The sequence below is a fragment of the Ascidia mentula genome, chromosome 6 (genome assembly GCF_947561715.1).
Source record: "Ascidia mentula chromosome 6, kaAscMent1.1, whole genome shotgun sequence".
NCBI lineage: Eukaryota > Metazoa > Chordata > Ascidiacea > Phlebobranchia > Ascidiidae > Ascidia > Ascidia mentula.
Genome location: NC_138571.1, coordinates 3,252,309 through 3,262,177, shown reverse-complemented (window position 1 = coordinate 3,262,177; position 9,869 = coordinate 3,252,309).

The window sequence follows — 9,869 nt, the reverse complement described above, 5'->3', positions numbered from 1 at the left end:
TAGACGCGTTTCTGCCGGCGGGTGCTCGTTTGCAAAATGGTGGCACAAAGCCGTCTTGTCGTTGCTTTCCAACTTGTTAAGTTTACAGACATATTCCAACTCTTACGTAAGCCCATTTTTACTGGCGTTTCTTTATGTAAAGGTCATGACGTCATAATACACGTTGTCACATAAATGTCATTTTGGTACAAAGCTTTGAATAAGCGTCGATAGTGACGTCAATAGTTGTTAAAAAATAGTTTTGACTTTTCCGCTTTATTCACACCGGTTGGAAAACGCGTCAGACAACAAGATCTTAGTTTCTCCACACAAAGATAATATAACCGGTTGTACGACTTACTGTTTTCCTGGGGACCAGAGCGAGCCGTCATTTCATAACTTTTCGCGATTCATTCGATGAAAATGTTGATCGACCAGAAAATAATAACAAACAACCACCTCTACGTGTGCGCAAGATCTAACACGAAAGTTTGTGGAGTGCAGCCAACAGCACAAGGAAGTTATGGTGGCATTTCTTAAGGAGCAGGAAATGCGTCGGTTTCGCTTTTGTTGTCTACGTTATTTCATAACCTTTGTTTTCCACTCTGTCATGGGTTCAATTCTATGCCTGTAGGCATCTGTAACCAGGCGTTGTTCAGCAGAAAAGTGTAAACAGCACTCGGTAAGCAGTTGCTTTGGACTCACGACGAGTTTGCAAAACGTGTCTTCATGTCAATGTTCATGTTTCTGTTCATGTATTTTCTAACATACTTTGCATGTTACAAGGAATGTGGGATAAAAATCAGCGTAACAAAAACACACAGAACGTTCCCTACAATCGCGGTTAAATTAGAACGCATTTCATTTTAGTTTGAATTCTTTGCCATTTTTAGTTGGCAGTGGATTTTTCGTTCTGCTGCCGAAACTTACTAGACTTTTGTATGGAATATTTCAAAACACTCTTGCAATTTAGCTAATTTACATTTTGAAATACAAAATCTTGCTACCAATTAAGAACAAATTAACCAGTTTTACTCGGTAAAAACGATTGCATGTAGGTTTCCCATTTGTTTGTTTTTTAATTTTTGACGCATAATATTCGTAAACTTTTTATTAACATATTCCTAAGGCGGGTTAAAGTCGTTGTTCTATCTGTTTCTATGTCGAAACTTGTTTCCTACTTTTATTAGCTTAAGGTAGTCTGTGTAATTTTTGCTTGAAGGTTTGAACAAACTACAGACTGCGCTCCATGGGAAACCGAATGTTGGGTGTTATCTTCATAAATAAAGTGATGCATAGGCCTACGCTATCGGTCTGCCTATATATCAGGTCTTCGTAGGTACCAACGTCAGGTACGATGAGTCAGAAATTCGCAACCGCACCCCAGTCTCTTGGTTTTTAGTGAATATATTGTGCAGTGAAAGAACAACGAATCAGTACGCAGTGTAGAATGGGTGAGACACAATACATCAGCAACAGTGCAGCATTGGGGTAGTCAGTACAAACAGAGCGCAGTTTAGCGCAGTCAGTTATACAGGACACGGTCAGCATTTCTGAAGTTCACAATACCACGTTTCTAAAGGCACTGTTTAGTTAGCTTAGCGTCTAAATCATACAAACAAACGTCACAAATTTGCTACGTAGTCAACTGGCTTACAAAACACTGAAAGAGGCACATGACAGGCCTTTAAGTCTTCATAACACTTGTCACAAACATTAAAAGTATTACTAGAACCTAGACAAAGTCTAATCTACATTAATTTCAACGATTACTGTGGCTATTTCCCGCAAGTAGACCAGTGAGCACGCTTTGTGAAACAAAGGAATGCGATGATGTGATGCAAATGTGCACATATACACACATGGGTTCAAGTAACATAGAAATGTTATTAAATGGTTAAACTGTTCGTAACGGGAGACACTTAAACCACCTCACGGACGGGCGAAACGGGATTTCCCCGGTTCATCGTGATATGGTTAAACTAGCATTTCAAACATGTTTGTTGGAAATATCATTCCTTCTGAACTAAAATAGTTATCAAGGCATTGTCTAGAGCAGTGGTTCCCAACCTTTTGTGGTTGGTGACCCCCTATATTGATTTAAACTAACTTGCGACCCCCACCATTTTTTTCCCAACAGCAATATCAATCAAAGTGCATTTTACAGTATATCATTTATTGGCAATCACTTTGCTCCATAAGACGGCTGACTTGCAACTTTATAGCCAAGTTAGAAATCCTTGGTTGATTATTTGACAACGCTAAAATCTGAAAACTACCTCCCAAGTCAAATCTCTGACGTTTCAAACCGGCTTCATGACAAGATCTTAGTTTCTCCACACAAAGATAATATAACCGGTTTGTACGACTTACTGTTTTCCTAGGGACCAGAGCGAGCCGTCATTTCATAACTTTTCGCGATTCATTCGATGAAAATGTTGATCGACCAGAAAATAAAAAGAAACAACCACCTCTACGTGTGCGCAAGATAATCTAACACCCAACTTTGTGGAGTGCAGCCAACAACACAAGGAAGTTATGGTGGCATTTCTTAAGGAGCAGGAAATGCGTCGGTTTCGCTTTTGTTGTCTACGTTATTTCATAACCTTTGTTTTCCACTCTGTCATGGGTTCAATTCTATGCCTGTAGGCATCTGTAACCAGGCGTTGTTCAGCAGAAAAGTGTAAACAGCACTCGGTAAGCAGTTGCCTTGGACTCACGACGAGTTTGCAAAACGTGTCTTCATGTCAATGTTCATGTTTCTGTTCATGTATTTTCTAACATACTTTGCATGTTACAAGGAATGTGGGATAAAAATCAGCGTAACAAAAACACACAGAACGTTCCCTACAATCGCGGTTAAATTAGAACGCATTTCATTTTAGTTTGAATTCTTTGCCATTTTTAGTTGGCAGTGGATTTTTCGTTCTGTTGCCGAAACTTACTAGACTTTTGTATGGAATATTTCAAAACACTCTTGCAATTTAGCTAATTTACATTTTGAAATACAAAATCTTGCTACCATTAAGAACAAATTAACCAGTTTTACTTGGTAAAAACGATTGCATGTAGGTTTCCCATTTGTTTGTTTTTTAATTTTTGACGCATAATATTCGTAAACTTGTCATTAACATATTCCTAAGGCGGGTTAAGTCGTTGTTCTATCTGTTTCTATGTCGAAACTTGTTTCCTATTTTTATTAGCTTAAGGTAGTCTGTGTAATTTTTGCTTGAAGGTTTGAACAAACTACAGACTGCGCTCCATGGTAAACCGAATGTTGGGTGTTATCTTCATAAATAAAGTGATGCATAGGCCTACGCTATCGGTCTGCCTATATATCAGGTCTTCGTAGGTACCAACGTCAGGTACGATGAGTCAGAAATTCGCAACCGCACCCCAGTCTCTTGGTTTTTAGTGAATATATTGTGCAGTGAAAGAACAACGGATCAGTACCCAGTGTAGAATGGGCGAGACACAATACATCAGCAACAAGACAGCATTGGGGTAGTCAGTCATACAGGGCGCAGTTTATCACAACTGTTCCGCTAGTGGGCGTTTCGTCCTTACGGGTTACTGTCGGTCTATTTTGAGCGTGCCATAACAACAGTGATTGCTAGGGATACCGGTACATTGGTGAACAATGACACCACATCAAAGGATACCATGCTGTCATGTTGCTCCACTCGTAAGCTCCGTACCTCGACTGCAAACTCGCGGGAGTTTTTTACATGGTGCGGAATATTGCCCAACAAAAGGAGCGATTATTTTAGCATTCTTGAGTCGCTTCACATTCACAAAAACAGTGGATGCGTCAACGACAAAGAACAATGTGTTTACTTTCCGGCATTTTATAACAATTTGTTGTAACTGTTGCGCCTCCCGCAGTGTTTCGTGTTTTGCCTCTGCCACGTGATCTGACAAGCAGTGTCAACCTGTCCCTTTTTCTTTTTGTGCCCCTAAATGTTTTAGTGCAGTTTACTTTGAAATTGCGGTATCAATACCTGATGAAGTCTCGCTGAATGGCAGACGAAACGTCGTAAAAATACATCACGTATATTTTATGCCAGAAGAGCGGTACATTTTAAACTAAAACAAACTATTACTCAAAGTTTTGCAACATTTGTACTTAGTTAAGGATTGCTTTATTGGAATACAAACCAATCCAAAATTCTGTTGATAGATCCCCAAACCCGTTCTTGTAATCCACCCAATCTATATCGAAACTCAGCACAGATCCATCATAACGACGCTGGAACACCTGGTATTTATAAAGTAAAACACTTGACACTGATTTTCGGTGAATTGGTCTAAAAAAGTTAGATGACCTCCATGTCAATATATGACTTTTCACTTTCATGTGTAATGTCCTGACCTACATAAACAACATAATCCCGGGCGTATTGTTAAGTATTGTAATGTGAAATCGTAAATTACTTGTCGTGCATAATCACCTCGCTTACCCAACATAGCGCTGGTGCCAGGGATTGCCCACCCCTGTGTTAGTGATATTTACCACAGTATGAATACCTGCCATCCATCTTCACAGTAAACTTCATCTCCCGATACGAGATGTTGGCGACCTTTAATATCTGAAGTTTTACAGGAGCCCGGTGGAAGAGAATCTATGAGATTCTGGAGATCTGCAGACGGTTAAAACTCATCAGATTGGCAGAAGTATTGAGTTAAACTCATTCACACGCAAGAAGGCGGTGAAAACCCCACAATATTTGCACGACCTGCATTATGACCAGAATATACCGGTGCCAGATGGAACCCTCTCTGATTCGCACGTGATGACGTATATGTTGGGTTTGCCAATACCTTTGCCCGTAACTCACGTCATGACTCGCTTCTGCCTCTAGTGGTGTAGATATCTCACCAATCTACACCACTAGGGGCAGAAGCGAGTAATGACGTGACTTACGGGCAAAGGTTTTCAGAATTTGACACATATGTGAGATTCACATTAAAATAAAGCAAAACTCAACTGTTGGAAGTGTTACTCAGTTGACCTTGCAGTTGATCCACTCTGTTCGACAGCTCTGTGAATATAATGTTAGATGTGTGAGTGGATATTGGATGTTAAATGCATGAACTTAACTGTTAGATGTGCGGTTCTGTTCACTCTGCAGTTGATCCATTATGTTCGAAAACTCTGCCAACAAAACTTACGTTAACGTTGACATGTTTTACGTCACTAACATTACCCTTACCATGAACTCCAATGTAATCGGTCTGCATTTCTTGGATCGTTTGGTTTTTGTCTTTTTTAAGTTGGCCTGGAAACATGCATGTTTTTCTAATATAACTCTTAAGAAACAAAACAAGCTACTTTTTAGACTAGTCCAGGTCAGTGCGTCTTTGTGTTATTCACCGAAATTAATAAAGTACCTGATGTTATTTACTGTGCGGACCTTCTCAAAAAATACAACATATTTTTTTCCCAACACGTTAAGGAGGAAAACCACATATTGTTACTTTTCTTCACGCTTTCTTTGATTATCTGTGTTGTTTATGCACGCAACGCAACCCCTTCTATCCCTTTGTTTTCATCGGTTTTCTGCACTCACATGTAATTTTGCACCAGTGTAAAAAAACTTCACCGGGTTTTCTTAGTATGGTTCGGTTGTATTTTTTTTTGCTGGTATTAGTTAAGTTGTAAGATATGCTCTATACACAAAGGTCATTAATGTAGTCAGTAACTGGATAGCTGTACTAGTAATCACTAGATGGCGATAATAAGGCCAAAAGGTGGCGCGATAGAAAGATATTTTACTTTGAATATCCACCAGGTCGGTCTGTTGGGTCTGAATTTCCTGCAACTTGTTCGTAAGTTGACCTGAAAGTGCGATCGTTAACGAAAAAGGGAAATATTTTTATTACAAAACCGGTAATATTTAATTATTTGTTTAAAGTAATTATAACTTCCTTTGTATTTAAGTGTCAGCTTTCACAATCTCATAAATTCTCATATTTTCTTACCATTGGTCACGAAGATCTGAATCAAACCCTGAAAAATATTTTGTTTTATTCCGTGATCTCTAAAATGGACAGAATCTAGCCCCTGATGTTGCACAGTCTTAAAACACGACAGCAATTATCCGATAGCAAATGTTTGAAACCAAGTGTTTCTGATTTCCGTCAGTTGGTTTATTTTTTTAATTTGTGAAAAATTGATTTTCGCCTACAGCATACGTCATCATCAGTTTCTGCAAATAAACTGCATTAAAACACTCGATGCTACATGTACCAAAAATAAGCAAACAAATAAAAGTAAAACTGAAATGGTGAGCAGAATTTCCCCTACCACTGCATCTACACAACTGCAAACTTCACACCAGTGCAAGACCCGCTAACATGAGCAACATTAAAAACAATGATAAAAGATGTACTCCATCCATAAAACACAACACCAAACAAAACTTTATTTTTTAGTTTATTGAAAACTTGGGTACGGTTTCCAGTCCATAGTTTATTGAAACTTGGGTACGGTTTCCTTTCCTTTGGCCCCAGTCTGTTCCACAAATACCACCGAAAAACAACTTCAAATGCTTAGGCGCGTTCCTTCCGGTGGGTGCGCGTTTGCAAAATGGTGGCGCATAGCCGTCTTGTCGTTGCTTCCCAAATTACTTTTGGTTGAATTCCAATCTGTGTTGCGTCCAACTTGTGGTTTTGGCTAACATATTGTTCATGACATGTTGTGCACGTCGCAACATAAATGCTGAAATTCGCACACGTTACATGTTGCAGCAGTTTATATTGTTTGCCTGCTATTGTTGGTAATGTTCACGTTTCGTTAACCATGGATATGTGGTTTCCAATGCGCACAGCCCACAAGGGTAGCGCACCGCCCACAAGGGTAGCTACCAGGAGGGTCGTTGCAATCCGTTTGGAGAACAAGTCGATTGTCCTCGGTAAAGCATGCCGCTTGCGTCGCCTCAACAGGGCCACTTCCTCCAAAGCCTTGAGAACAAATGCAGGAAATTCTCCAAGAAAGTCATTGTTACGAGTATCGCAGAGGCACGAACGTGGTCAAATAATTGCTTGGGGTACAGCATATCCTCATGTTATCCAGGTCACACTAAAAGAACAATACGTTGGCCAAACCAAAAACAAATTTTCAACAAGATGGACACAACACAGATTGGAATTCAACCAAAGGCAAATTGGAAAGCAACGATAAGACGGCTCTGCGCCACCATTTCGCAAACGCGCACCCACCAGCAGGAACGCGCCTAAGCATTTTAAGTTGTTTTTCGGTGGTATTGGTGGAACAGCCTGGGGCCAAAGGACTGGCAACCGTACCCAAGTTTCAACAAACATTTAAAAAAGCAGTTGCTGGCAGTTTTGTTTGGTGTTGTGTTTTATGGATGGAGTACATCTTTTACCGTTGTTTTTAATGTTGCTCATGTTAGCGGGTCTTGCACTGGTGTGAAGTTTGAAGTTGTGTAGATGTAGTGGTAGGGGACATTCTGCTCACCATTTCAGTTTTATTTTTATTTGTTGGCTTATTTTTGGTACATGTAGCATCGAGTGTTTTAATGCATTTGATTTGCAGAAACTGATGATGCGTATGCTGTAGGCCAGTGTTTCCCAACCGGTAGCATGCGTGCCACCAGTGGTAGGCTGTGTCATTCCAGGTGGTACGCAAACACATTTTTGGACATTACGTCAGCAAGCACAACACGGTGCTAAGCACAAAGCCTAGCCTGGATAAATGCTACTTCGTAACATTTGTCGAACAACCTTGCTGCAGAACAGTTGACGTATGCGAGTCGAAATGGCAGGCCATAAAAAATGCAACAATTAACATTCAACGCATGGTGTTGCCCAGGATACGATAAACACAACGTTTTCTTATTGTTTTTATTTTTAACTTTTTTTTACATTTTCTATTTATATTTTAATCTTTAAACCGTTCTAATCCATCCAGCCACTGGTGTGATGCCTGAAAAGGTTATCTTTGCCCCGCGAGCAAACCACTGACGCAACAACGTTTTTCGTTGCTACCTTTCAACTGCTGCTGTGCTTGTGTGTTTTTGTTTGGTTTGGTACAGGATTGCGGTCTGGAGGTTAAGTGTATGTTAGTCTTGATGACTGCCATTGATACTAATTACTACGATTACTGTTGTTGTTTTTAGAATACTGAGGATGCCACATAGGCGAAATATATATATTAAAAAAAAAAAACTTGATTGGTGATTAAGTAGATATCTAGGCCAGTCCTAGTAAACACATTTTTGTAATTTGCGGATATAGTTCGAATTTAAAAAATCGCAAGTGATCTTAAATGTTTCTTACTCCATCCCTTAGGTTACTTTGTAACACTCAACTAGGTGGTAAGCGTCAAAATTGTTTCACCTCCAAGAGGTACGCAACTACAAAAAGGTTGGGAATCACTGCTGTAGGAGAAATCGATTTTTCATAATTTATAAAAAATAAACCAACTGACGGTAATCAGAAACACTTTGTTTCAAACATTGTTTTATTCCGTTCGTATTTACCCCAAGTAGTGGAAGCGTACAAGATCTATGTTAGCTCCCAAACAAAATACGAAACTTTCATATTGGTCATGATTGATGTAACTTGTTTCACAAAGCACACGGTTGATTTATTACGCTCCAGCTTACGTTTACCCAAAGCATGTTGACGCAAAACTAATTTCTTAATGACAAGACACTTACAAGAGCGAGAACTGCTGCAATAACAAGACCCTGCACCACCAGCACCACCACCAGCACAAACTTGGTTCTTCTAAGCTCAGCGCGTAGTTGTGGCAAGTTCTCCTTCCCCGCGCTTTGCAGAGGTTCCTCGTAAACTGATTGTTATTAAGTTTACAGACGTGCTTTTGGTTCGGGTAATTTAGCTTCCAACAAAGCCTTACGCTACGAGGTCCAGTATCTTTATCCTTGAGTTTGTCATTGTAATATTCCAACTCTTAAGTAAGCCCATTTCTGGCGTTTCATTATGCAAAGGTTATGACGTCATAATACATGCTGTCAAATAAATGTCATTTTGGTACAAAGCTTTCAGTAAGCGTCAATAGTGACGTCAAAAGTTGTTAAACAATAGTTTGGGGAAACCGCGTCAGACAACAAGATCTTAGTTTCTCCACACAAAGATAATATAACCGGTTTGTACGACTTACTGTGTTCCTTGGGATCAGAGCGAATCGTAGTTTCATAACCGTCGCAATTCATTTCCATGAAAAATTGAATGATGATCGACCAGTGTTGCGACCTTTCTTGGCACTGATGATGAACACTGTTGCGACCTATTATGCCAAATATGAGCCTCTAGCCGAGTATTAACAATATATTTATGATCGACGGGAAATCCTATTTGATTAACGCATTTGACATAAGATCGCACGTGAGTTCTAATTGTTGTGTGTTCCTAACCTGACTTTAATTGAAAAAAAACACTGAACAGAACCGAATCACAAAACCAAAGAACTGAGGTGGGCACAGTACAGCACCGAGCAGAGCTACCCTGCCTCGCCTCACCTAACCTAAACACACGCGGAAAGTTCCATTATTTAAACTGGAGGTTTAGCACACTTAGGGCTGATGCCCACTGCAGTCGTAAGCGAGTCGTAAGGGCATTACGTCACAACGATTACGACCGTCGGAGCAATTGTATGCCCACTGCGTTGGAGCGCTGTCGGAGAAGCATTCGGCGGCGGCGCCGCTTACGACGAAAGAAGTCAATTTAACGACGCTACAATCGAGTAGAATTGAGTTCTACTCCGTCGTACGTCGTAAGCACATCATATCGAAATAGCTTGTTGTAGAGTTGAAATATGATTCGCTGTGCTGTTCATGAGTGTTTTAGGATTGCTTTAATGCTCACTACTGGTGAATAATTATTTAAGTTTATGTAAAAAAAAA